This window comes from Lissotriton vulgaris, chromosome 7, assembly GCF_964263255.1.
Source record: "Lissotriton vulgaris chromosome 7, aLisVul1.2, whole genome shotgun sequence".
NCBI lineage: Eukaryota > Metazoa > Chordata > Amphibia > Caudata > Salamandridae > Lissotriton > Lissotriton vulgaris.
In genome coordinates this window covers 1,122,220,789-1,122,245,353 of record NC_141695.1, presented here as the reverse complement: position 1 = coordinate 1,122,245,353, position 24,565 = coordinate 1,122,220,789, and positions in this window count along the sequence as shown.

Genomic DNA, 24,565 nt, shown 5'->3' with positions numbered 1-24,565 from the left:
AAAGGTTTTTAAAATGCTAATTTCTAACTATAACGTGCCTGAAACCTATGGTATTTTTAGTGAATTTCAAAGGTTTTTCAAATGCTAGTTTCTAACTATTCCTACAGAGGTAGGACATGTGAAGAAAGAAGAAAAAACGCACAGAAAGAAGCAAAAGAAATGCAGAAAGAAGCAACAAAAGTCCACAAAGATGAATAAAAGTGCAGGAAGAAGCAAGACATGTGCAGAAAGAACTAACAGAGGAGCAGAAAGAGTCCTTGTTGCAAAATCGTCCTGTGCCCACATCTTTTTCATACGAGTACTGGTAGTAACTGACTCTGACTAACCAGGCCTAGAACCAGTGCTATGCTAAAAGACATTTAGAATACAGTGAAAACACCTACATACACTAGAGAACACTATGCATTGGGGTACCCCTGTGATTAGCATGACCTCCTCTGCAGGGCCCTAGTACATAATAGGGCAGGAGGATTAAGACTAACTCTTAAAACACGGTACGGGACACGTTAACACAGTGATGAAGGGAGGGGGGCCTGAGGTGACATGTCTGCAAACACGCCCTGTGGCTATAATAAGTTGGGAGATTAAGTCCCCTTGAATCCTGACGGTCCCTGGGGTCCAACTAGCCAACTAGGTACCTCCAGTAAGTGCCACAGAGCTGCGTTGCAAATAGGTGTAAAAAGGGTAATTTTTAAATTTTTTATTTAAGAGGTTTTATATTGCACTGGCCAGACCGGAAGGTATCGGAGCGCTTTACTGCAGATAGGAGAGCTGGACCACCTCTCTGCAATGCAGTGGCGCTTACTGGAAGCACCTGGTGGAGTTGGTGGCCCCCAGGACCCTCTGAATTGAAGATGAATTAATTCCCCAACTTAAAACACACCACAGGGCGTGTTTGAACGCATGTCACTTCAGGCCCCACCCCCTCTCTTCACCACACTGCGCAAATGCGCCCCGTGGCACAATTTAAGTTGGGGGAGTAAGTCCCCTTGAATTCTGAGGGTCCCTGGGGTCCAACTAGCTCACCAGGTACCTCCAGTAAGCGCCACAGAGCTGTGTTGCAAAGAGGTGTACGAAGGGGCATGACCGGGACAACCTCTCTGCAATGCAGCGCAGTGGCGCTTACTGAAACCTCCTGCTGGGCTAGTTGGCCTTCAGGGGCCCTTAGGATTGAAAGGGAATGAATTCCCCAACTTTAAACGTGCCCAGGGAGGCCTCCGCAGCCCCGGGGACAGCCACCCCCGGGGCTTTCTAAAAATATTTGCGGGGACTTTTGGACCCCCCTCAGCCCAGGGGACTGCCACCCCCCGGGCTTTGTATTTGAATTTATTTTACCTGTGTAGGGGGGCTCAAGCTCCCCACATGCACCAGGGACCGCCACCTCCCTGGGGCACTAAAATTTAAATTAGGGGGTCCAAAGCGGCCCCCCGGCCCCGGGGACCACCATCCCCTGGGGCTTTGTGAATGTTGTGAGGGGGGCCACGGGTCTGGAGCCGTTGACGGCCTTGGGCACTGCCACCCCCCAGGGTCGGCTCCTGCAGTGTCCCGGGGTGCCCACCCGCAGGACACTGCTGTTTGCTGCGGTAGGGCAGGAACAGATCTCCCACCTTACCGTAGCAAACTGCTCTCTCCCAAAATCCAAAGCAGAATTGCTTTTCCACACGGGGAGCTGCATGTTAGCAGCTCCCCATGTGGAAAAGCAATGTTGCTCTCGCAGGACGCAGGGAGCCGGCAGGACCCTGGGGGCATTGAAACTCCCCCCCACAGTCCCCATTGTAGTGTATAGGCCCCCGGGGATGGGGTCCATGGGGCGAATAGAAATTACTGGTAGGAGCCTTTTTTTACAAAAAATTTGGAGTCGCGACCCTAGCACGACGCTCAGCGTCCCCCTGGTGTGAACGCGTTGGGTGCATGACTCCCAGCACACCCCCCTGGTGTGAACGCACTGGGTTTGTGGATCAAAATGAAACAGAACAAAGAAAATGAAGTGAGGGCTTCTTCGCTTCGTTAATTTTAACCCCCGGGTGGGTCAGGTCCCGGGGGTATTTCATAATGTAATAGCGGGGCCCAAGGAGTCCTTCGCAGCCCCAGGGACCGCCAACCTCCGGGGCTTTGTAAATCTTGTGAGGGGGCCGTGGGGCCCCCTTCCTGGAGCCTTTAATGGCCCTGGGGACCCCCATTCCCCAGGGCCGGCTCAAGCAGTGTGCCAGGGTGCCCAGCCCCGGGACACTGTTGCTTGCTACGGTAGGGTGGGAGCACGTCTCCTGCCCTACCGTAGCAAACTCTGGTTTGGATTTTGGAAGAGAGAGCAGGTAACTTGCTCTCTCTTACAACATCCAAATCAGAATTGCTTTTCCACACGGGGAGCTGCAGGTTAGCAGCTCCCCATGTGGAAAAGCAATGCCGGCTCTCACAGGATGCGGGGAACCGGTGGGACTGTGGGGGCATTGGGGCTTCCTCCGTGGTCCCCATTTTACGAAAAATTTGGAGTCACGACCCTAGCGCAATCGTCAGTGTGGCCCCCTGGTGGGAACGCACTGGATGCACGAATCCCAGTGTGGCCCCCTGGTGTGAACGCGCTGGGTGCGCGACTCTGAAAAAAAATTGGAAAAAAGAAAATGATACATATATTAAAATTAAAAAATTAAAAAAGTAAACAATATTTCAGTTTGAATTTTGTTTTGAATTTTTTTCCTATTTTCAGAAAACTATATAATGTTATTTAATGAATAAAATATGTATAAATAAAGTTAACAAAAATTTGGAAATCAGTACAAAAAATAGGTATAATTATTATTACACTCAAAAATTAGCATTTAAAAAACCTTTGAAATTCACTGAAAAAACCAATGGTTTCAGAGACGTTATAGCTAGGAATTAGCATTTAAAAAACCTTAGAAATTCACAGAAAAAAATATAGGTTTCAGGGGCATTATAGTTAGCTGGACATTTCACTCGTACAAAACCATAGAAATTCCTCTGTCATAGTTAGTTCTGCTAACTATAACTCACACACCTGCAATGCACTGCTGATGATGTCACATATTACATCATTCATGACATGGTCAGTGACATCACTGATAACATCACTGATGACATCTCAAATGACATAAACATATATATTACCTGCTGGCGGTTGCCAGTAGGTAGTTAAATTTAGGACCTATTTTCCATAGGAAATCTGCAACATTCTATTTTGAATAACTTTGGCGCTAGTCAACGAATCTTCGCAAAATGTTTAAAACTGGTGGGGCGCTCCGGTCTCTCCTATCCTGGAAGTCTCGGGGTGATTCGTCAAGTCGGGGCCAAGAAAAAGGGGGGTCCCAAAACATGTTTTCCCTATCCAATTTCCCATAGGAACCTTTAGTTACAGCTACAGCCCGAACTGCTGAACGAAATTACACCAAATTTGGCAGAGGTAGTCCTTGGTTCAGACTTGTGTCTTCTTATTAAATGGTGTAAATCTGTTCAGTAGTTTTTTAGATGTTAAAGGAAAAAAAATACATACATATCTGGGCGGAGCCTAAAGACACATCTCATCGTGAGATCTGATTGGCTGTTAGCACTTCATCCAAGAAGTGTTGGCAGCCATCTTGGGGCCAATATACATGATAGCAACTCATTAAAAAGCATTGCAGGTAATAGAAGGTTTTAAGACTTTAGTTACATTATAAATCATTTGTTGATGGTACCATACTCATTTTAGGAATTGTGATGTGTTCTAAGGTGATTTTACCACGTAAAAAAGCCTTCTGCTGAGATATCATAAATTATTTTTGAGATAAAACTATTTCATCATGCTTTTCCCACAGAGATTTGGAAGGTGATCTACAAGCTAAACTGAGAGCATATTTTCTGTAAATTCACATTATCTTTCTCAGCCATGTGAGAATGAAGTCTGACATTCTCGGTACAACATGTACAACCAACAAGGGCATAGACTGTCAGTTGTTTCCTTTGTGTTCTACTGCAGCTTCCCAAAGTGTTCTAAAGAACAACTAGAACGCTAACAGCCTTACTTATGACAAAATACTGGTAACACTTAAACATTTACTTTAAAAAGGAACAAAATGAGGGGTATCATTTTGCCATGGGAAGTATGATTAGTGCTGTAGAAAGAAAGATTAGGGCACATTTTGAGTGACTTCTCAAATCCTCTTCTATTTTATAAAAAAAAATTCTGACATGCAGACTGAAACATGTACTTTCAATGCCAGCAGCATACTTCCTTGGTGAGCAGTAGCTTTAGTACAGTGATCTAATGAGCAACTAGAGTGCTAACAGCCAGAATTTATGGCAAATGTGTGACACATCTGAATGCCTTCTTGATGGAACCGAAGTAAAACACTGAAAGTATTTTCTACTGAGGAGACTGTAGTAAATGAGGAAATTAGGAAAGCTCATAACAAATAAGTCTTCCAAGTTGGCCGGTAGAGACAAAAGAGCCCAAATGTAGCACAAATATCACCCAGATGTAGCCCAAGTATAGCCCAATGACAGAATGTCCCAGAGTGTTCCAAAGAACAACTAGAGGGCTAATAGTCTTAATTACGACGAAGTATGTAACACCTGAAGCCATCTTGATTAGAATAATGTGGTAAAACTTAAAACATTTAATTTGCAAAGGAACAAAATGAGGGGCTTTATTTTGCCATAGCAATTATGATTAGTGCTGCAGAACCAAAAATTAGGGCACATTTTGACTTTTCAAATCCTCTTTTATTTCATTACAAAATTCTAACATGCAGACTGAAACATGGACTTTGAAGACCAGCAGCAGACTTCCCTGGTGAGCAGTAGCTTTACTACAGTGATCTAATGAGCAACTAGAGTGCTAAAATTCAGAATTTATGGCAAATATGTGACACATCTGAATGCCCTCTTGATGGAACCAAAGTAAACAAGCATTGAAAATGCAATAGGTCTCGCCCTCGTTTAAGTTAAGGCAATTCTGTTTGCAATTAGGTGGCTTTTTAGCTTTGCTTTTATTAGTGTTTTTCAAACTTTCATGTACATAACATGCATATGTATGCATATATGTATATGTATATGTATGCATGCATTTTAATTTGCTGTTATATAGATATGCAGATCATATATATGTTTATATATGTATGTATATATATATACAAATGCATATATAGAAATGCATATATATATATAGCCAAGGAGTAAAACGTAAGCTGACTGCAGCGCAGCGTGGTTCCAAGGCAATAATATTTATTCCTATCAACCGGTGTGAAACAATGTCGTCGGACACGGTTCAGGAACGGGAATCTGCAACGCTACAAATGTTTAATGAGACCAGGGCAGATCCCGTCAAATACCACAACAACTACAAGCTCAATAAAAGAAAAAATTTAAACGTTAGAAAAAAAGAGCCGTTCAGAACAAAGCAAGTTGTGGGAAGTCAGATCCCTCAGAATGTATTTGGATGTGGAGAGAGTTCCCCGGGAGCTACGTATCTTACTCGTACCCAGTTATGAAAAGCCCAACCCCTCCATGATGCGCGAATGGGCAGGTTGCAATTTTGACTCCTCCAAACGGCTAATGCATATCCTAGTGAAATACGCAGACTCTGACAGAACGGAACTTCTCGAAGAAATCAACAAAATAAACGAGGAGATAGAAGCGCTCAATGAGGAAGAGGAAGCCAATAAACTGCGAAAAGAGATGTGTGCTAGGCTCAAAAAAGAGGAGGACAAAATAAAAACCAGAAAAACCTTCAAGTTCTTCCGTGACAAACCGGACTATGAGACCGGGCAAATTTTTACTTTTTCCAGAAAGTACGAGGCGTTACGAAAAAGTAAACAAACCAGCAAGCAATCGGCCGCCAAGTCCAAAACCATACGATCGGAACCTGTCTCATCTGGGTCATCTGTCTCAGACGGAAGCTCGAACCCAGGCAGTGAATCTGAAATGAATGAGCAAGCAAGGGCGGCAGGCCCGAAAAACACTTTGGATGAAGAACTTGCCCTTTTTTGAGAGGACAGAAGACTAACATTGCGCCCTCGGATAAAGAAACAAAATTACAACTTAACTAAAACTGGAAGCGGCGAGAACGGAGGAAAGCAAGGAAACGCAGGTCCAATTCGCAAGAAGAAAGGAGGATGGGGACGGGGAAAGCAATGATAGCCACAGATGTGGACAAAACCATCATCAACTTATCAGGCATTAACCTGGACTAGAAAGAAAAGGAAATACTAAGTCTGGGCTTAACATACTGCCCAAAGAAAGATTTCAATTATGCAACCACCAGACTTGATATCTTTAAAAGCACACGCAAGCTCAAACTTAAGAAATATTTCATCCTAAACAAACATGGTAAAAATGTAACACCAGGTGGGTCCAGTACCAACGTAAGGCCCGTTGAATGTTCTCAAGTGACAGAACTACTAATGGAAGAAATAAATGAGCTTTGGGTAACAGGATCTACAAATGACGACATAACAGTAGAAAATCTTGCTGCATCTGTTTCTACTCCAACCCAGACTCTGGCATCAACTTCCCAGACCAAATCACCTTTAACACCATTTCAAGAAAAATCGACATTTAATCCAGTTATGCTTAAAGATGCTATTGACTTATTTCACGATCAGGTAACTTGTCAACTTAAAGATTTCAACATCAAAGTGCATAGAGGCAAAAGAAAGTACATCAAGGAGTCGGCTGACTACAGAGCCCTGATGATAAAACTACAAGAAAACAAAAAAGTAATTATTCAGGCCTCAGATAAGGGAGGCAACATTGTTTTAATGCACAGGGACATGTACTTAAAGGAAGCCTTTGCACAATTAAATGATAAACAATGCCATACTAAGTCTACTGGAACAGAATTGAAATTAATGTATGCCACTTGTGACAGAAAACCTTTGAAATGGAAATCAGACGGTCTGATAACAAAAGAGGAATACAAATTTCTGAAAAATGACTACCCAGTGGTGCCAACCATTTTCTTTTTGCCAAAACTGCACATAGACAGAGAAAATCCCACAGGACGTCCAATAATTTCAGCCAGAAATGGATGCTTGGAACATATGTCACAATACGTGGACTTTTTTCTTCAAGGTTTAGTCAAAGAGCTACCCTCTTATGTAAGCATACTAGTGATTTTTTGTACAAGATAAAAGACATTGTATGGCAAAATGAGTATTTATTAATAGCTCTGGATGTCAATCAATCAATCAATCAATCAAAGACATTTATAGAGCGCACTACTTACCCGTAGGGTCTCAAGGCGCTTGGGGGGGGGGGCGTTACTGCTCGAACAGCCAGGTCTTGAGCTTCTTCCTGAAGGAGAGGTGGTCTTGGGTCAAGCGCAGGTCGGGAGGGAGGGAGTTCCAGGTCTTGGCGGCCAGGTAGGAGAAGGACCTTCCTCCTGTTGTCGCTCTTCGGATGCGGGGGACGGTGGCGAGGACGTGGTTGGCTGATCGGAGGTGGCGTTTGGGAGCGTAGAAGTTGACTCGGTTGTTGAGGCAGCTCGGGCCTTGATCGTGTAGGGCTTTGTGTGCGTGGGTGTGGAGACGGAAGGTGATTCTTTTGTTGAGTCTGCTCACTTTATACAAGCATAGTACATGCAGATGGCTCGAGAGCTCTTGACTTCTATCTACAGAAATCTCTATCTAATATGACTAAACACAGATGCATGTTAGTAAATATGGTTGACTTCTGTCTTAACAATAATGTCTTTATATTTAACAACTTAGGGCCCGATGTAGGTCACCAAATTCCGGTCGGTAACGGCCGAATTTGGCCATTACCGACCGGTATTTGGTGATTGAGATGTAGGGGGCTATATTTTACAGAATCGGTAAATTTACCGATTAGGTTAATTTACCGATTCTGTAAAATACCGAATCGGTAATTTTACCGATTCGGAAAATTCCTGATGTAGGTAGCACTGTTTCCAGTGCTACAGGCCTTTCAGATTCGGTATTTTACCAGCCAATCCAATTGGGTGGTAAAATACCGAATCCAGGTGTGCATGCACATGTGTGCATGCACACCGATGCCATGTGACAGACAGACATGCCCTTAGGGCATGTCTGTGTGCCACATGGCACACATGCCTGTATTTGGTGTGCTAGAGGGTGGCAAAGTGACACCCCCCTGCACCCTTGCTGGAATCGGTATTTACCAAATCGGTAAATACCGATTCGGTATTGCCCATTGATTCCTATGGGCTTCAATGCCCATTGGAATCAATGGGCATTACCGAATCGGTATTTACAGAATCGGTAAGTACCGAATCTTAACGATTCGGTATTTACCGATTCTGTATTACCTACACCCCCTCCCCTCTATTTTACCACTTCTTAAATACCGATTCGGTATTATTCGGTATTTAAGAAGTGGTCAAATAAAATTACCTACATCGGGCCCTCAATGTACAGACAACTACAGGGTGTTGGTATCAAACAGGGGGAATAGGGGTGGACGATTTTTAATGGGGTCCAATGTACTCGTCCTAGGAAGCAGCAAACAATGAGTGTTGTACAGAGTTCCCCAATGGGAGCTAGGAAATTAGCTCAGCTCATCTTCTCTCTCACTCAGTTAAAAAGGGGGGTTAAGTGCATGGTGTAGACCCTTTTCAGAATGTAAGGATACCTCACACAGGATACCGGCAGGACCCCAACTGTTGTCCCAGCCGATGACCGTCCAGCGTCATCATCGGTATCCTGCTCCTACGGCAGGCTGGCGGTGCAATGCTCGTCGGGCAGCAAGGGAAGCTGCACTTTGGCGGAGATCTTCTATTCCGAGCCAACGGGTGTGTGTGTGTGAGGGGCCTAAAAAAGTGCAATAGTGAGCGTGGTGGTGTGTTTAAAAAAAGTCAGTAGAGTCCTATTGGAGATTATTTTAATAGTCAGGCTCACTGCTTTGTTAAAAAATTAAAGGGGTATTAAGGAGTGGTGAACAATGAAACCAGCCCTTATTCAACCCTTGTGGTGAAAGCGGTCGACATGTTTCACGCCCTAAGGGCGATTCGTCAGGACCTTCGTGCTCATATAATTGCTGGGATCCTCCAATTTAAGAGGACACCGGTATACGACCTGTATAGTGTCGTTCAGAAATGGTTCCTTACGAGGGACCTCCTGGGAACTGAAGAGAGATAAGCAGAAAAATGATGTCAGAGTTACTGTGACCGGAATAAATCATATTCGTGCCTATATTCAAGGTGTCAGAAAATACGTGCCCAGTGGGTAACAATCTGTCTAAGTAATGACAGAGTCAAGTGGTATTGTGAGAGAGAAGGAATTAAAAATTCAACGAATCCAGTGCGCGTGAAGGACTCGCACTGCATCGTGCTGTCATGCTGAATCGCTATAGCATGCATCTAGGTGAATGCGCCGTTCTCTCGGCTATGCAACATGCTTGGTGGGGTGGGTCATCGCACTTCAAGACCAGTGGTAGAGATACACCCTAGCATAGTCAAGCGGCGTGTGGCGCCAGTATTTAAAATATTACATATACAATAGTGGACTAAAGTTTTAAGCCACAAATGATGAAAAGCCGCACAGGTAAAACGATTAAATGTGATTTGACACTCTGTCTCAAAGTTAATTCAGCGCTGGCGGGGTGATCGTGTATACCAGCGAGGTAACAAGTGAACGTGCCCTGCTCAACGGGTGTGCGTGAGCGAGGACAATCTACAGATCAATGGTGCACTTACCCGTTGTGATTCCTCCTGAAGGCCTCACGAGCTGTCCAGGTGGGGCCAGCAGCGAGTGAGGGGTTCCTACGGGGAGAGTAAGGCATCCCGCGGGATCATTAGGGAAAGACAAGCCATCCGGTAACCCGCGTCAGGGGGTAGGTTTGCTGTGTGTATAGGCAGATTGCAAGCGGTGTATCAGGGATTGGCTCAACACCTTACCTCAAAAGTCGCTGATGGCAGGCATCTCTGCACCTACCCCTCCCACAAGTACTCAGATGACTGGACAGCCGGCACGGTAGTCGGGCACTGTCCGGTCTAGATAAGGAAGAGTTGAGCGCGCAACGAGGGGTGTGTCCCCTAAGTTGCTAGGTGACGGCACGCGGGAATAGAAAGCAAAGAGGGGTTTGCTAGAGACAGCGCGGCCAGAGCACTATAATGCGGGGGCCATCTTGGAATGGGCTGAGATGTCTAGTGAGGCATGCAAAAGCACTTGGGAGTGGACAACAAGTCCAGACTAATAACTATCTGGCGAGTGTCGTCCAGGGCACCCCATCGTTTAATCCTAATTCATCGCACTGTAGTCGATGTATCCATCTCTGTTCATGTCTGAAGAGGGCCTGTTGATTGAGATTTGGTAAAGACTCAATGACAGTCCAACGGATGTTTTCTGGAGAATGATTGTTGTCTTTGCAATGTTCATAGAGCTTGGTGTGTGTCTTGTGACATCGAATGTTACTGTTGTGCTCCATTATCCATTGCTTAACAGGACCCATGGTCATCCCGATGTATAACAATTCACAAGGGCAGATCAAAACATAAATGCATCTGGAGCTGTTGCAGTTCGTATGTTTGTTCATTGTCCAAGTGAAATTGTTATTGAGTACAATGGTCTTGCCCTGGATGGTCTGAGGGCATACAACGCAGGAACCGCAGCGATAGTGTCCAGTTACTGGAGGAAGGTCCCAAAGCGTATTGACAGCTTGGGCGCAGGCTTTCTTGGGACGGGTATGTATTAGAGTGTCCTTAAGGTTTGCCGTCCTCTTAAAAGCAAAACGTGGGCGCGGTAACTCCATTCCTGCGGAGTTGAGAATGCCCCAGTGTGTACTGACAGTTTTTTTGATGAATGAGGAGTTTCTCGTAAACGAGGTAACGCAGGTAATCTTGTCGTCTGGCTCCTTGGGATGCACCTCAAGCAAGGCCTCTCTGTTATTGTTGAGGGCTCTTCTTGGACAATGAACAAACATACGAACTGCAACAGCTCCAGATGCATTTATGTTTTGATCTGCCCTTGTGAATTGTTATACATCGGGATGACCATGCGTCCTGTTAAGCAACGGATAATGGAGCACAACAGTAACATTCGATGTCACAAGACACACACCAAGCTCTATGAACATTGCAAAGACAACAATCATTCTCCAGAAAACATCCGTTGGACTGTCATTGAGTCTTTACCAAATCTCAATCAACAGGCCCTCTTCAGACATGAACAGAGATGGATACATCGACTACAGTGCGATGAATTAGGATTAAACGATGGGGTGCCCTGGACGACACTCGCCAGATAGTTATTAGTCTGGACTTGTTGTCCACTCCCAAGTGCTTTTGCATGCCTCACTAGACATCTCAGCCCATTCCAAGATGGCCCCCGCATTATAGTGCTCTGGCCGCGCTGTCTCTAGCAAACCCCTCTTTGCTTTCTATTCCCGCGTGCCGTCACCTAGCAACTTAGGGGACACACCCCTCGTTGCGCGCTCAACTCTTCCTTATCTAGACCGGACAGTGCCCGACTACCGTGCCGGCTGTCCAGTCATCTGAGTACTTGTGGGAGGGGTAGGTGCAGAGATGCCTGCCATCAGCGACTTTTGAGGTAAGGTGTTGAGCCAATCCCTGATACACCGCTTGCAATCTGCCTATACACACAGCAAACCTACCCCCTGACGCGGGTTACCGGATGGCTTGTCTTTCCCTAATGATCCCACGGGATGCCTTACTCTCCCCGTAGGAACCCCTCACTCGCTGCTGGCCCCACCTGGACAGCTCGTGAGGCCTTCAGGAGGAATCACAACGGGTAAGTGCACCATTGATCTGTAGATTGTCCTCGCTCACGCACACCCGTTGAGCAGGGCACGTTCACTTGTTACCTCGCTGGTATACACGATCACCCCGCCAGCGCTGAATTAACTTTGAGACAGAGTGTCAAATCACATTTAATCGTTTTACCTGTGCGGCTTTTCATCATTTGTGGCTTAAAACTTTAGTCCACTATTGTATATGTAATATTTTAAATACTGGCGCCACACGCCGCTTGACTATGCTAGGGTGTATCTCTACCACTGGTCTTGAAGTGCGATGACCCACCCCACCAAGCATGTTGCATAGCCGAGAGAACGGCGCATTCACCTAGATGCATGCTATAGCGATTCAGCATGACAGCACGATGCAGTGCGAGTCCTTCACGCGCACTGGATTCGTTGAATTTTTAATTCCTTCTCTCTCACAATACCACTTGACTCTGTCATTACTTAGACAGATTGTTACCCACTGGGCACGTATTTTCTGACACCTTGAATATAGGCACGAATATGATTTATTCCGGTCACAGTAACTCTGACATCATTTTTCTGCTTATCTCTCTTCAGTTCCCAGGAGGTCCCTCGTAAGGAACCATTTCTGAACGACACTATACAGGTCGTATACCGGTGTCCTCTTAAATTGGAGGATCCCAGCAATTATATGAGCACGAAGGTCCTGACGAATGGCCCTTAGGGCGTGAAACATGTCGACCGCTTTCACCACGAGGGTTGAATAAGGGCTGGTTTCATTGTTCACCACTCCTTAATACCCCTTTAATTTTTTAACGAAGCAGTGAGCCTGACTATTAAAATAATCTCCAATAGGACTCTACTGACTTTTTTTTAAACACACCACCACGCTCACTATTGCACTTTTTTAGGCCCCTCACACACACACACCGTTGGCTCGGAATAGAAGATCTCCGCCAAAGTGCAGCTTCCCTTGCTGCCCGACGGGCATTGCACCGCCAGCCTGCCGTAGGAGCAGGATACCGATGATGAAGCTGGACGGTCATCGGCTGGGACAACAGTTGGGGTCCTGCCGGTAGCCTGTGTGAGGTATCCTTACATTCTGAAAAGGGTCTACACCATGCACTTAACCCCCCTTTTTAACTGAGTGAGAGAGAAGATGAGCTGAGCTAATTTCCTAGCTCCCATTGGGGAACTCTGTACAACACTCATTGTTTGCAACTACAGGGTGTTGCCATGGGGGCCAGCTTCTCCCCCAGCTACGCGTGTCTTCACATGGGCTGGTGGGAGGAGCTGGTCCTCAAGGCTGAACACGCAGAATCTATGGAAACGCATGTGGTAACTTGGTTACGATACATAGATGACCTGTTTGTGATCTGGAAGGGAAGTCAGGAGTCAGCAGAAAGTTTTGTGGCAGCTATAAACAATAATAATCTGAACTTACAATTTACAGCCACTATTAGTAAAACTTCCATCACCTTTTTGGACACAGAAGTCTTCATTGACCACAATAAAATAGAAACTAAGCTTCACCGCAAGTCAACTGCGGGAAACTCTACCCTACATGCGAGTAGCGCACATGTAAAACATCTCATCAACAGTATTCCCTTCGGGAAGATGTTGAGACTTAAGCGCATACATAGTAGGGAAGATGACCTGAGGGAGGCCCAACAAGAATGTAAAACCAGATTCATGGAGAGGGGCTATTCAGAAAGTGTGGTTAATGCAGCCATATCCAACTCAGGGCAGAAAGATAGATTGGCTCTCTTGAGTGGGGATTCAGATGTAATGTCACCCACTGGCAACAGCATGGAACCCAAACCAGAATTCAGAATTATCATGCAATACAACACCCAGCATAGAAAGATTGAATCAATTATCAACAGAAATTGGCCTCTAGTTTTAAGTGACCCTATAATGGGGAAAAATCTCCCTAAAAGACCTTCAGTAACATACTGCAGAGGGCAATCTATGAAGGACAAATTGGTTAAAACCAGTCCTGAAGTCCTAGAATCCACCAACTGGCTTCAGACCCATGCTTGGTTTTTTAATTGTAAAGTATGTAAGGCCTGCCAACAAGCGGTAAACAAGACCAGTTACCTCTCACCATTTGACTTAAAGGAACACAAAATAGATAAAGTACTCACGTGCAAAACGGAGTATGTCTTGTCTTGTCCTTGCAATCTGCTCTACGTGGGTAGCACAAAACTCCCCGTACACAAAAGGATTCTTCAACATTTCCGAGCAATTTGTAATCAGGACAATACATATCCCGTGGCAAGACATTTTAAGACAAAACACAATTCCAAAAGCCACGAGTTGAAATACTTTGTAATAGACTGTGTCTCAGCAAGTCGACGAGGGTGTAATAGGGAGGATAAACTGCGCCACTTAGAGACCCGCTAAATACTTAACCTCAATACCAAGCATCCCTCTGAACTTAACATCACAGAGGATTTGCATACATGCTTGTAATGGGTCATCCCCCTCAGGACTTCAATTGACTGAAACTGATTATAAAATGAAAATGACAATAATACTAATACTACCAGGGAATATATTGAATTTAATACTTTTTTAGCTGTACTTTTTAGATAAATATTTATTGACTGATATTTAATATATATTTATTTAAACTTTTTTTAAGGAAAAAAACTTTTTATCTGTTTATGCATATATATTCTAACAATGAATTTCATTCTTTTAGCCTTTATGTAACCATTTTAAGGTTTCTATTGATTGGCAATTCTATGAGGTTCTGTTTTGTTAACATATATCTTGATATGCATATTTCACAGGCTGTATTGTGATGATGTAAAAGTTTTTGAGTCCAAACCCACAACACGGACTGCCGCATAAATTTAATTCCCAGAACTGGTGTCATGGGAGGACTATTCTTCCTGGTATTTATACCGTCATTCCTATAATCATACTATAACGGCCAGAAAGGGAGACTCTGATAACAGTCTGGGTCACTCTCTGGTATTTATACTGCTATTTCGACCTTGCTGCTAAAAATCCCACATGTTTTCGCTTTGTTGCACATACAGACGCTAAAGAAACTTTTATAGAGCAATGAGGCTCCATTGCCCAAATAACGGGTTCTTCTCTGCCCAAAGTCAACCAATGAAAGTTGTAGCTCTGCTTTGTTTACAAATTCATGTAACTAATTTTTTATTATATTAGTTTGCACACCTTTATTGCACTATTCACCGTTTTTTTACCAGGACTTGGTTTTAAACTATTTATCAATACAACTATTTTGCACATGTTTTTAGCTACCTAATAATTACAGCAATCTTATTTATGTATTTTGGAAACGTTTGGATAATGTGTTTGTAGTGTGTATTTAAAACTACAACACTCTTCTGTTTCCATTGTAAGCCAATACATGTGACTGATTGATTCAAATGTATTTAAACCAATGTCCTGTGAGAGCTGTGTCATGTGATCAAGCGCTCGTAAAAGCGTGAAACGCGTCATGACGACTAAGAACACCGAGGAATAAACTAATCTTGCACTTACTTTTGGGTCCATGTCTGTATCTGCTGTCTGGATTTCTTCAGCGCCTATATCGGATTGTCCTGGAATATATATATATATGTGCATATATGTGCGTGTAGAGAGAGGTAGAGAGAGGCTAGAGGTGTAGAGGTACATGTGTAGAGGTAGAGTTAGAGGTAGAGAGTTAGAGGTAGAGAGGTAGAGGTAGAGAGGCAGAGACTTTTAGAGAGAGAGAGGTAGAGAGAGGTAGAGAGGTAGAGAGTGAGTAATAGAGAGTAGAGAGTGATTAGTAGAGCGTAGTAGAGAGTAGCAGAGAGTACTAGAAAGAGTAGCAGAGAGTGAGTAGTAGAGAGTAGTACAGTGAGTAGTAGAGTGTGTAGTAGAGAGTGAGTAGTAGAGCGTGAGTAGTAGAGAGTGAGTAGAAGAGAGTGAGTAGTATAGAGTGAGTAGTAGAGAGTAGTAGAGAGTGAATAGTAGAGAGTGAGTAGTTGCGTGTGAGTAGTAGAGAGTGAGTAGAGAGTGAGTAGTAGAGAGTGAGTAGTAGAGAGTAGTAGAGAGTGAGTAGTAGAGAGTAGTAGAGAGTGGGTAGTAGAGAGTGAGTAGCAGAGAGAGAGAGAGTAGTAGAGAGTGAGTAGTAGAGGGTAGTGGAGTAGTAGGGAGTGAGTAGTAGAGTAGTAGGGAGTGAGTAGTAAAGTGAGTGGTAGAGAGTAGTAGAGAGTGAGTAGTAGAGAGTAGCGGAGTAGTTGAGAGTGAGTAGTAGAGACTAGTAGAGAGTGAGTAGTAGAGTGAGTAGTAGGGAGTAGTAGAGAGTGAATAGTAGAGTGAGTAGTAAAGTGTAGTAGAGAGCGAGTAGTAGAGAGCAAGTAGTAGAGAGTGTAGTAGAGAGTGAGTAGTCGAGAGTAGTAGAGAGTGAGTAGTGGAGAGAGTAGTAGAGTGTGAGTAGTAGAGAGAGTAGTGGAGAGCAGTAGAGAGTGAGTAGAACAGAGTGAGTAGTAGAAAGGAGTGGAGTAGTAGAGAGTAGTAGAGAGTGAGTAGTAGAGTGAAGTGAGTAGTAGAGAGTAGTAGAGAGTGAGTAGTAGAGAGTAGTAGAGAACGAGTAGTAGAGAGCAAGTAGTATAGAGTGTGTAGTAGAGAGTGAGTAGTAGAGAGTGAGTAGTGGGGAGAGTAGTGGAGAGTGAGTAGTAGAGAGAGTAGTAGAGTAGTAGAGAGTTAGTAGTAGAGTAAGTAGTAGAGAGTAGTAGGGAGCGAGTAGTGGATCATGAGTAGCAGAGAGTGAGTAGCAGAGAGTAGTAGAAAGTGAGTAGTAGAGAGAGAGTAGTAGAGAGTGAGTAGTAGAGAGTAGTAGAGTGAGTAGTAGAGAGTGAGAAGTAGAGAGAGAGTAGTAGAGAGTAGTAGAGAGTGAGTGGTGGAATAGTAGAGAGTGAGTAGTAGAAAGTAGTAGAGAGTAGTAGAGTGAGTAGTAGAGATTAGTAGAGAGTGAGTAGTAGAGAGAGTAGTGAGAGTAGTGGAGTAGTAGAGTGAGAAGTAGAGATTGAGTAGTAAAGAGTGAGTAGTAGAGAGTGAGTAGTAGAAAGTAGTAGAGAGTGAGTAGTAGAGAGTGAGTAGTGGAGAGTGAGTAGTAGAGAGTGAGCAGTAGCGAGTGAGTAGTAGAAAGTGAATAGTAGAGAGTGAGTAGTAGGGAGACAGTAGTAGAGAGTGACTAGTAGAGTGTAGTAGATTGAGTAGTATAGAGAGAACTAGTAGAGAGTGAGTAGTGGAGAGTAGTAGTGAGTGAGTAGTAGAGAGTGAGTAGAGGAGGTAGAGTAGTAGAGAGTCAGTAGTAGAGAGTGAATAGTAGAGAGTAGTAGAGAGTGAATAGTAGAGAGCAGTAGTAGATAGTGAGTAGTAGAGAGTAGTAGAGAAGTAGAGAGTGGATAGTAGAGAGTGAGTAGTAGAGAGTAATAGAGTATTAGAGAGAGAGTGGTAGAGAATAGTAGAGAGTAGTAGAGTGAGTAGTAGAGAGTGAGTAGTAGAGAGTAGTAGCAGAGAGTGAGTCGTTATGAGTGAGTAGTAGAGAGAGTAGTAGAGAATAGTAGAGAGGGAGTAGTAGAGAGTAGTCAGTCAGTGTCAGTCAGTGTCAGTGAATCTGTGTCAGTGTCAGTCAGTCAGTGTCAGTCAGTCAGTCAGTCAGTATCAGTCAATCAGTGTCAGTCAGTGTCAGTCAATCAGTGTCAGTCAGTGTCAGTCAGTCAGTGTCAGTCAGTGTCAGTCAATTAGTGTCAGTGTCAGATCTGCTGACCTGGTTCTCTGGCTCTAAAGCAGCTCTGCTGACCTGATTCTCTGTCTCTAAAGCAGCTCTGCTGACCTGGTTCTCTTCCTCTAAAGCAGCTGTGCTGACCTGGTTCTCTGGCTCTAGAGCAGCTCTGCTGGCCTAGTTCTTAGGCTTTAGAGCAGCTCTGCTGATCTGGTTCTCTGGCTCTACAACAGCTCTGCTGACCTGGTTATCTGGCTCTAAAGCAGCTCTGCTGACCTGGCTCTAGGGCTCAAAAGCAGTTCTGCTGACATGGTTCTCTGTCTCTAGAGCAGCACTGCTGACCTGGTTCTCTCCCTCTATAGCAGCTCTGCAGACCTCGTTTTCTCCTTCTAAAGCAGCTCTACTGACCTGGTTTCTCTGGCTCTACAGCAGCTCTGCTGACCTGGTTCTCTGGCTCTAGAGCATCTCTGCTGACCTGGTTCTTAGGCGCTAGAGTAGCCCTGCTGACCTGAGTCTCTGGCTCTAAAGCAGCTCTGCTGACCTGGTTCTAAAGCTCTAAAGCAGCTCTGCTGACTTGGTTCTTTGGCTCTAAATCAGCTCTGCTGGCCTGTTTCCCTGGCTCTAAAGCAGCTGTGCTGACCTGGTTCTCTGGCTCTAAAGCAGCTCTGCTGGCCTGGTTCTCTCCCTCTAAAGCAGCTCTGCCTGGCTTCTCTGGCTCTACAGCAGCTGTGCTGACCTGGTTCTCTCCCTCTAAAGCTGCTTTGCCTGGCTTCTCTTGCTCTACAGCAGCTGTGCTGACCTGGTTCTCTGGCTCTATAACAGCTCTGATGAACTGGTTCTCTCCCTCTAAAGCAGCTCTGCCTGGTTTCTCTGGCTCTAGAGCAGGTCTGCTGACCTGGTCCCTTGGCTCTAAAGCAGCTCTGCTGACCTGGTTCTCTGGCTCTTTAACAGTTCTGCTAACCTGGTTTTCTGGCTCTAAAGCAGCTCTGCTGGCCCGTTTCTATGGCTCTAAAGCAGTTTGCCTTGCCTGGTTCTCTCCCTCTAAAGCAGCTCTGCTGACCTGGTTCTCTCGCTCTAAAGCAGCTCTACTGACCTGGTTTCTCTGGCTCTACAGCAGCTCTGCTGACCTGGTTCTCTGGCTCAAGAGCAGCTCTGCTGACCTGGTTTTTAGCTCTAGAGCAGCTCTTCTGACCTGGTTCTCTGGCTCTAAAGCAGCTCTGCTGACCTGGTTCTCTGGCTCTAGAGCAGCTCTCCTGACCTGGTTCTCTGGCTCTAAAGCAGCTATGCCGAACTGTTTCTCTGGCTCTAAAGCAGATTTGCTGACCTGGTTCTCTCCCTCTAAAGCAGCTCTGCTGACCTGGTTCTCTGGCTCTAAAGCAGCACTGCTGACCTGGTTCCATGGCTCTAACGAAGCTCTGCTGACCTGGTTCTCTGGCTCCTGAGCAGCTCTGCTGACCTGGTTGTCTGGCTCTAAAGCAGTTCCCGCTGACCTGGTTCTCTCCCTCTAAAGCAGCTCTGCTGGCCTGGTTTCTCTGGCTCCACAGCGGCTCTGCTGACCTGGTTCTCTGGCTCTAAAGCAGCTGTGCTGACCTGAGTCGCTGGTTGTAGAGCAGCTCTGCAAACCTGGTTCTCTTGCTCTACAACGGCTCTGCTGACCTGGTTCTCTGGCTCTAAAGCAGCTCTGCTGACCTGGTTTCTCTGGCTTTACTGCAGCTCTGCTGACCTGGTCCTATGGCTCTACAGCAGCTCTGCTGACCTGGTTCTCTAGCTCTACAGCAGCTCTGCTGACCTGGGACTCTGGCTCTACTACGGCTCTGCTGACCTGGTTCTCTGGCTCTAAAGCAGCTCTGCTGACCTGTTCGATGGCTCTAAAGCAACTCTGTCCACTCCTACAATCATCCTGACAAAAGCATGTCCTTATCTAATCACTCTGCTGAAGCATACGTGCTTATAAACGTATCATGCTGTCAACTACTAGCACTCTAGGAACCCAGTCACTGTCTATGCACTTGCAGAATGACTCAGGCATTGAGACAAGCAGTGGTACAGTCAAATGTGCACAATGTATGCGGTCCTTTAACCCCTTGCAGACTACGGAATCAGTCCTGCAAAAATCCAGGTAATAGTGCTTTTCTGGAATCACACTGAGAGTTTGTGACCACTCCTACAATCATCCTAATAGAAGCATGTCCTTATCTAATCGCTCTGCTGAAACATAAGCGCGTATAAAAATATCCTGCTGTCAACTACTAGTACTCTAGGAACATAGTCACTGTCTATGCACTTACAGAATGACTCAGGCATTGAGACAAGCAGTGTTACAGTCAAATGTGCACAATGTATGCTGTCCCTTAACACCTTGCAGACTACTGAGTCAGTCCTGCAAAAGTCCAGGTAACAGTCATGCGTGTCTGGAATCACACTGTGAGTCTGTGTCCACTCCTACAATCATCCTGACAGAAGGTTGTCCTTATCTAATCATTCTGATGAAACATAAGTCCTTATAAACCTATCCTACAGTCAACTACTAGCACTCTAGGAACCTATTCACTGTCTATGCACTTGCAGAATGAATCAGGCACTGAGACAAGCAGTGTTACAGTCAAATGTGCACAATGTATGTGGTCCCCTAAACCCTCGCAGACTACTGAGTCAGTACTGCAGAAGTCCAGATAATAATCATGCTTGTCTGGAATAACACTGTGAGTCTGTGTCCACTCCTACAATCACCCTGACAGAAGCATGTCCTTATCTAATCGCTCTGCCGAAACATAAGCGCGTATAAAAATATCCTGCTGTCAACTGCTAGCACCCTAGGAACCCAGTCACTGTCTATGCACTTGCAGAAGGACTCAGGCATTGAGACAAGCAGTGGTAAGTCAAATATGCGGTCCCTTAACCCCTTGCAGACTACTGAGTCAGTCCTGCAAAAGTCCAGGTAATAGTCATGCTTGTCTGGAATCACACTGTGTGTCTCCACTCCTACAATCACCCTAACAGAAGCATGTCCTTATCTAATCACTCTGCTGAAACATAAGTGCTTATAAACTTATCCTGCTGTCAACTACTAGCACTCTATGAACCCAGTCACTGTCTATGCACTTGCAGTATGACTCAGGCATTGAGACAATACCTAAGCACTTGAAAATTAATAGAACACTCTGTTTGCAGTACTGTCATCATTCTAGTTACTAGTGATGTTCTTATAGAATGACCTAGGCACCAACACAAGTACACGTACAATATTCTGTGCACAAAACCTACAAACCTCTAAGCTGATACATACTATTGGTACACTCCACTAAATACTGAAGTAGTACTCACGCAGCCTAGGATACCTCCTGTCAGTCTCATGCAGTTCGTCAATCAGCCATCCAGCCATCCAGCACTACGTTCTTATTGCATCACTCTTCCAATACCTTAGCACTTATGGGGCAGATTTACAAGCCCCCTGCGCCACCAGTATGTCACTTTTTGTAACGTAGGGATGGCGCTGCGAACTCCTCCATATTTTCAAGGAGAGGAAAAGCCACCCTGCGTGGCTTTTCCTCGCCGTGAAAATACCACCCATTCAAACACAGCACTTTGTGTTGAAGAGGCGTTCCATGGGTGTTGTTGTGTCTGTTCCCAAACAACACCCATGGAATAACACATCTCAAGAATTACGAGAAAGTGTAAATCTGTAGATACGTGTGAATGGTGCGCCACCCTAGATGTGATGTAGTGAGGCACAACGAGGAGAAATGTTTTCATTTCTCCTTGTTTTTTCCTCTTTTAATGCATGCTGCAGTCCACAGCACACATTGAAGGTGGAAAATGCCTTTAGTGATTGTTTTTGTGCAGGAAGTAGTCCCACCTTGCACCCTCATCATCCTACACCTCAAAGAGCTAGACTTGCTCTCAATCCACAAACGAACTCTCTTCAGAATCCTCACACACAGATACAAAGCCTTACACAACATTAACCCCAGAAACCTCAATAACTGCATACATTTCCATAAACCTACCAAACACCCCAGCTCAGCTGGACTCCTACTTGCACCCCCCCTCCCCCCAGCATATGCAGAACCAGACCTGGTAGTTGTGCCTTCTTCTACGTTTCTCCTAAAGCATGGAATGACCTGCATGTGAGAGCCCTCTCCTCAGTTCTTTAACTCAGCAAGAAATGGAACACCTGGCTCTTCAACGATCCCAAGCACTGCCTCTGTCCATACAGCTTGTGCTTCAGAGGCAGGACATCTTCCAGCATGAGTCATGCGCTTTATAAATACACATAATATAACAATTTTAGGCAGAGTTCCTATCCACTTGTGTTCTGGAATCTATCCTGTTATGGCTTAGTAAAACTGTGCCAAGTGCAACCCTTCGGACACTTGACTTAGGGTAGCAAGCAGTCACAGGCATCTCAAAGAGGTCTAGGGAGCAAGAGTGCAGCACTCAATAGCCAAACTATAGCCATAATACTGTATTGTCCAGCCCAGTGCCCATTTGAGTAAAATAAAGCACTGTAACACATTCCGATGATGGTTTAGTCACAGAGGTGTATGTCCTCTATACTATCGAGGGTATACAACTCTGTGACTAAACCATCAACGGAATGTGTTACAGTGCTTTATTTTACTCAATCTAGTAGCAGACTATCCCGTCTACCTCTTTAATCCTTCGCCACCGTGCTAGACCATTCCTTGGCCCTTTCAGAAAAATAGAGCTGCCACATGTTGTCACCCGTTCTTTGCTATGGTGCCCTTGGTTCTAATGTTAGAAAGGAAAATATGGTCAGATGCACCTTTTTTAAAGTGAGACAGTCATAATTATGATGCAGTGAGGCCCTCTGAACCCTGGGCCCCAGTGCTGCTGAACCTGCTTCACTAATGTTAGCTACTGCCTTGCAAAGAGGGCAGTCTCCTCTATCCATTGTTAAAAACATGGATTCACATCTAGCCACACACCCTTCTCTGCCAACGCTCTGAGCCAAACAAAGGTGTCTCCACTGCTATAATTCTTTCCCTTCATGGGCTATTGCTCTGAAGCCCAAATCAACACTGGCAAGTCTTAATGCAAGGAAGGATAGTAAACAGCCATTATTAAGGTTTTAGCTGGCTCCTCATACCTCTGGTTCCTGGTACCACTGTACCTGGGCTCTAATGCTGAGGAAAGGAAAAAGGGGCACCCTATCCACTTCATGGTAAGACGGCCATAAATATGCAGCAGTGGCCACTTACACAGCTGACAGCATTACCTGCTGCACTAATGGTTGGCCCTGTTATATATATATATATATATATATATATATATATATATATATATATATATATATATAATATATATATATGAAAAAAGGCTCCCTTATATCGTCCCTTTCCTTGGGGTCGTTCTCTGAGGAAGCGGTCTCTGGCCATTTGTAACCATAAAAATGAGCCCCCACACAGTGCTTCCTCTTCTGGGCCATTTCTTTGAGTATATCTATGAATCTCATTTGTTTCCTCTTTATCCTAGACCATTATTCTGAGGCCCTGGGGGTTGAGAGGATCAGGGCTCTGCATCTGAATGGAAACATGTTGACTTCCTCCCAGCCACACCCTGGACTCACCTTTTATAAAAACAACTGCCCCTGAATTATTAATACTGACTTTGAAGAGCTCCTGCCTGAAAGTAAGGGTGGGTTGGTCATACAGCCAGTTGGAAACAGAAACAAGCCTTGTTTTTTGCAGTTTTATATAGCGCAAACTCGACCTGAATGTATCAGAGTGCTTTACATGAGCACCAGTTGCATTACAGACAGACATGTTAATTTTTTTTTTCAGACACGGGGAGATCAAGGGGCAAATGCATCAAAGGAAATTGCATTCGCAAAGGGTGCAAATCGCAAAATTCGGCCGTTTGCGAATGCAATTCCCATTTTTGGGATGCATTAACATTTTTGTAATTTTCGCAATTTAAGAAATTGCAAAATTAAGATTTCTTAAATTGCGATTGCAGAAATGTCTTTCTATTCATTCCTATGGACCTCTAGGCCCATAGGAATGGATGGGGAGGTATTCCTTAATTGCGATTCTCAATTGGAGAATCGCAATTAAGGAATTTTAGGAAATCGCTATTTTTATAGCGATTTCTTGATGCATTGCAGTTTGCAATTCCTTAATTGTGATTCCTTATTTTTCGCAATTAAGGAATCGCAAAATGCAATATTGATGCATGTGCCCCTAAGTGGTTTGCGTAGAATCACAGGATGCTTGAGCTTCCCGCCAAGACTCGAACCTTGTTACCCAGCTTCAAAGTCAGCCGCTCTGGCTGTTACGCTACATCCTCGTACCAGCCATTAATTTATTGAGTCACTTAAAGCCAGGTCCTCTGGAAGTATGAGTTTCTGAGGCAGCAGGGTTTTCCGCATAGTTATGGGTTTACTGCATTTGTTACATAATCCATCATCTGCTGCATAATCTGTAGATTTTAACAAAAAGATTTGATTCTAGTCCAAACAAATCAAAAGTTACTTAAAAATGGCTGGCAACGTGTGTTCCTGGACAGTAGAAGGCCCTTTATAAAGGCTGATTGGTCATCTTGCAGTTGCTTATTTTGGGTGCTAAACTGGTACTAAGGAGGTATAATATTTCCACTGACAGTGTTTCCATGAGTAAAAATGACAAAAAAATGTAGTTGAGTTAATCACAAAATGTGCTGGATTAAGCAGATTAATTTTCATTTTCTTGCATAATTGAGATAACACAGATGCATAATTTAGTCTTCTCTTGCCACATAATTCCAGTGGCCCTGCTTAATGCTTCATGGTGGCAAAGATTATTTTTTTTAGAGTTAACGTAGGTGTTATCTGGACTAATTGAGATACTTATAACATTTTTCGCACTTGGTGCAGTGTGATTACTTATTACTAAAAACTAGATTTTGTAGGAACATGTTTTTATCTCAAATACTGCATCATTTTGCAGCATCCTATGCTAGACTTTGTGTAATGCAAGGTTAAAAAACATATCACATATCCACAGTGCTTTCTGTCACAGGCAGCACTATCAGTACAAAGGTCACTGTTCCTCAAAGTGTCAGCTAGGTTTCAATTATGTGGTACACAGGTTTCAGACTCACAGACATCTGCAGTGACATTATTTGCTAACT